Genomic DNA, 5163 nt, shown 5'->3' on the forward strand with positions numbered 1-5163 from the left:
GCGGCCGCAAAGAAACCCCCCCCCCCCCCCCCACACACACACACACACACACACACACACACACACACACACACACCAGATCTGAGAGAGAAAATTGTCTCTCAGTTCCGCTCCTCTGCTCATTGGGTGGGTAGAATAGCTAGCCTGCTATTGGCTTTAGCAATTTAAAATGGGGGGTAGGCGCCATGGTGGGGGGTGAGTGTTCGAGGCTGCACTCTAGGCAGCAGTGCGCCCCAGGCAACTCCGGCCCTGCTGAAAAAAAGGGGGGGGGGGGTCACTGATGTTTTGGGGTTGCTTTGCTGCTTCAGGCACTCGAGGTCTGTGACTGTGTGCATGGCATTATGAAATCTGAAGACTACCAAAGAATTTTGGGGTGCAATGTAAGAAATGGTATCAGACAAAGTGCTGGAGAGTAGACTTGTGTGCCGTCAAAAAATTTGTTTAGTTTGGTTTCGGATTATCCGTTATTTTGTATTTGGTAATTCGTGTCCGAAACTCAATTCGGATTCGTACGAAATACGAATTTTCGTTAGTTTCGTCACATTTTCATACCGTTACAAACATTCGTTATGATGATGTTAAAAAATACATCTTTGTTAATATTGGAGTCCATGGTAGTTTTTTTTAATCCGAAATTCCGTTACAACGGAAACGTGACTGTTTGGTTGACCAATCAGAGGTTTTCTTCTGCTGCTGAGGGTTGCATTACAGGCACGAAATACGAAATTCCGTTAACGGAATTTCGTATTTCGGATAAAAAAAAAAAATCTTTTCATGTTTTTCACCCTCATTCACATGGGTAATATTAGTTCCCGTTTCAACGAAATTCGGATCCGAAATTCGTCAATGGAATTTCATATTTTGGATACATTCGGAAGCATTGCAATTCGGATTTCGGATGCTTCCGAATTTACGAATTTCAGGAAATTCGTACGAATTTCGATTCGTAACGAAACAAATCGCACATGTCTACTGGAGAGTACTAGACTGGCCAACAATGAGTCCAGATCTGAATCCCATAGAGCTCCTGTGGAGGGAAAAGGAACCCTCCCAATCTGAGAGACCCGGATCAGTTGGGGAAAGAAGAGCGCTCCACAATTCCTGTACAGAGGTGTAAGAAACTCATTGATGGTTACAGGAAGCCATTGATTTCAGTTATTATTTCCAAGGGCTGTGCTGCCAAATATTAAGTGGGGGTGCCAATAACTTTGTCCGGTCCATTTTTGGAGTTTTGCGTGGAATGTGTCAGGTTTGGCTTTTTTTTTCTTCTCCACTTTTTGTGTCACCAATAAAAGCAAAAGGAATAAACATTTGTCATTGCCACAATTTTCTGCACGAGGTGGTGCATTATCTGACAGGAATGCCGGGGTGCCAATATTTTTGGCCATGACTGTATATATTTTTAGCCTTGATGAAGGGGGATTATTCTGCCCCTTCGATTGGCCAGGTTTCCGGAACTCTCTTGCCGTTTGTGGAATTATAAAATATATTTAACCTCCTGATATTTGGCACTTTCTGATTCACTCCAATAGGGATGTTTCTCATCGGACTTTGTACTGGGCAGGCCTCCACTTTTCAGTGAGCTCCCGAACTCAGTTAATCTGAGCCTCACTCTCCTTTTACCAATCAGGTTCGGCGCCTTTCTTTCTTCATTTCTACTTAATCCTGGGACTTTCAATGCGCAGGAAGTTAGCAACACAAGGAGGGTACTGTCAGGATCAACAGGTACATTTCCGAAGTGGCAGGGTTTGTAAGGAAATAAAACATGGGAAAGGTGCATTACTTCAACTAAAAAGGTCGTTTGCTAAAAAAAAGTGTTCGGATCAGGTGCTGACTGTATCATCTCCTAGGCGGGGGAGGGTAGATAGAAAACAAACATCAAGGGCACGCTCTCTCATGAATCATTTAACCCTTTTTGGCTGAAGGTCGATTGTCTTTGCAGAAGGCTTGGAGGGGGGACTGAACGTACCAATATACAAAAATTCACCAAGTCCTGGACAAGCTCAGACAGTGCAGAATGCATTTGCTCAGCTGGCAATCTCTCCTGTGAATGATGCCCTCTAGTGGTCAGAAGGTGGCACTGCACCAAAATGAAATTTGCCTTGTACCAGGTCATCATCATTATTATAGAGGATTTATAGAGCGCCAACAGTTTGCGCAGCGCTTTACAATATAAGGAAGACATTACAATCCAATTCAAGACAAGACGGTAAGGAGGGCCCTGCCCCCGAGGGCTTACAATCTAAAAAGGGAGGGAGAAGTGATACAAGAGGGGGTAGCTCATGCCTGAGGAAGGGCCCCTGAAACGTTGCGGCGTGACAAGATGTGTTTGCGTCTATAGAACGATCGCTCCTTGAAGATTTGGCCACGGTGAGCTATTTTTTTTCCTACTTGTACCAGGTTGAAGTGCTTTTTGTATTAAAAGTACAAAGTTGCATTGGAGGCGTTATATTTCATTCACAAGAGCAGGTAGCTTATTTATCAAAAGGGGCGTGGCTTAAAATAAAACTGACTGTGAATGTCTAATCAGCTGGTGTCCCCTGCAAATGTATGTTTTTAGAATGTATATGAATTAAAGTTGAAGGTCAGTTTCAGCCAAAAAGCTCAAATCCGTGTATTGAAAAGTTTCCAGCTGCTGCACAAAAGTGATGCACATGACCTCTCCCATTGTATAGCATCAGGAAGGTGCGCACGCTTCTCGAAGGCTGAAGTGCTGCAAATGCCATGCGCCTCCCGCCCCCCGACTTCTGAATTGGAGGCAGGGAGGAAAACCATGCTGGGGTGGGCAACCTCGGCACTCCGGCTGTTGTGAAACTACAAGTCCCATGAGGCATTGCGAATTTCCTGCCCGAACGCACTGCCTGGGATGGCGGCCAGCTCACTTTTTTGTGTTGCAGTCCTTTGAAGTGAATAGCACTGTAGCCACACCCTCCGGCTACAAATGGAGAGAAGACTCCATCACACCAGGGAAGTGGATGGAGAATAAATAGGAAGACTTCTCCGATGGGAGAAACCCCCCCCCAGTGCTCCTGCAAGTGAGGAGAGAGGGGTAGCTGTCTTATAACAAAAGGGCCTGAAAGCAAGGGACTAGGAGGCAAGCATAGCCCTGGACCTGAAAAGAACTCGGCGGCTAACTCACCAGTAAGTAGAAGTCTGGAGGGCAGCCTAAAGCCGGCCATACACCTATAGATTATCTGCAGACTTTCTATGGTTAGATGGAATAAGTGCAACAGATTCCTCCATCTACGAATCTCCCCCGGGGCCAAGCTTCAGTATCTTGCTAGTCGGCCCTGCTGGCTCTCAAAATACCAGAACAATGCCAGCATCCAATCAGATTGTTCAGGTGCTTCAGACACTGAAGCTTGGCCCAGCGGGAGATTCCTACACCCAGCTTAGATGGAGGAATCTGTTGCACTTTTTCCATCTGACCCTAGAAAGTCTGCAGATAATCTATAGGTGTAGGGCCAGCTTAAGTGGGACCCTGTGTGATGGTCACTAGGGATGCACCAATACCAGTATTTCGGTATAGAGCACGCATATTTTTTATCGGTACTCACCGATACCGAAGTCCCATTAAGGAAGCCAGGCGGCGTGTCATCACTCGCCACCCGGCTTCCCGATTAGCAGAAAAGCCGTCCCCATGCTTCTCTTCACTATGTGACGAGTAAGCATGGAGCTGGCTTTCTGGCCAATCAGGAAGCCGGGCACCATGTAATGACGTGGCGCCCAGCTTCCTGCTTGTCCGGGAAGCCGGCTCCATGCTCCCTTGTCGCATAGTGCAGAGAAGCATGATTGGCCAGGAAGCTGGCTCCACTCTCCCTCGTCATACACGCTGCCTGGCTTCCTAAGAAACCAGCTCTATGCTCCCTCGTAGACGAGGGAGCATGGAGTCGGCTTCCCGGCCAATCAGGAAACAGGGCAGTGTGTAATGACGCAGTACGAGTACCGGCACTAGTATCGGTACATCCCTAATGGTCACTTTCCAGGCTATCCCCACATGTCCAGTAGGGTTCTGGTACAACACTCCCAAGTCAGGTAGAAGAAAGGCCGCCATATAGTAACCGGCTTAATTAGCGCAGCGAGTAATCTTTATTGACGTTAATAGAGTAATCCAAGAAATAAATCTGAAAAGGGGAAAAAAAAAAGCTGCCAAATGGTTGATTAGACTTTTTTTAGAAATAAAGATGTTCATCCTCTTAGGACACCAGCAAAAAAACTGACACATGCTCCTGCTAGCGACAGCAATGTAACCCAACAGTATCCGAATTCTCTCGATGGATGAGGAAAGCCTAATTCAGATGGGGCGTACATGTCTGTGTGGGGTGTACGCCCATAAACGGGCCGATCCCAGGAGGGACAGGTGATGTGCGCAATTCCACGCAGCAACCCGTTCTTCCCTATGGGAGGACGTAGCTGTACGCTGTAATCCGCACACCCAAACTGCACAGCCATGCGGGTCTGGGCGTCCGCACTTGTAATTGCGCTGTATTTTTAGATTGTGAGCCCTCAGGGGCAGGGCCCTCCTTACCATCTTGTCTAATTCTGCAGCCAATGTTTAATAAGGAATTGACATTAAAAAAAAAAATCCCCCCCTAAAGGGCAAGTCCACCAATTGTGTAATTTGTGTTCCAGTTCAGGGTGACCAATCGTGTCAGGGAGACCGGCGACCCCTCACTGCTATTCTTTACAGAACAAATGTAATACGGACACCTGCTGTCTGCTTTTTATGCGTTCATTCAATCCTAACCCAACTTTACGAGTTCTAATTGACATAACAGCTGCCAATTTAATCAATGGGTCTGGCAACTTACCACAAATAAAGGGGGGGTAACCATATAGGAATTAAGTGGACAAACCCTTTAAGAAACCTTCGCTTCTCTTAATACCCAAACAGGAGGTCTCATGTGATATTTATCTTGAGAAAGGCAAACCACCCGGAATTACAGCCGCGCCATGTGATGCATCTGCTGTACCTACAGCCAAGTGCAAACAAGACTTCAGTTGTATCCAATAAAAGGTGATCGTTCCTCAGTGTCACAGCCCATAGCAGCCAATCAGAATTCAATGCTGTGATCGGGCAGTACGAGATTCATTCCGATTGGTTACTATGGATTACTGCACTTTAAAACAAGGCTACTCGCCCCTTGGCAGGGAGGATTGTGT

Source organism: Nanorana parkeri, unplaced genomic scaffold (assembly GCF_000935625.1).
Source record: "Nanorana parkeri isolate BGI_ZX_2015 unplaced genomic scaffold, ASM93562v1 scaffold563, whole genome shotgun sequence".
Lineage (NCBI taxonomy): Eukaryota > Metazoa > Chordata > Amphibia > Anura > Dicroglossidae > Nanorana > Nanorana parkeri.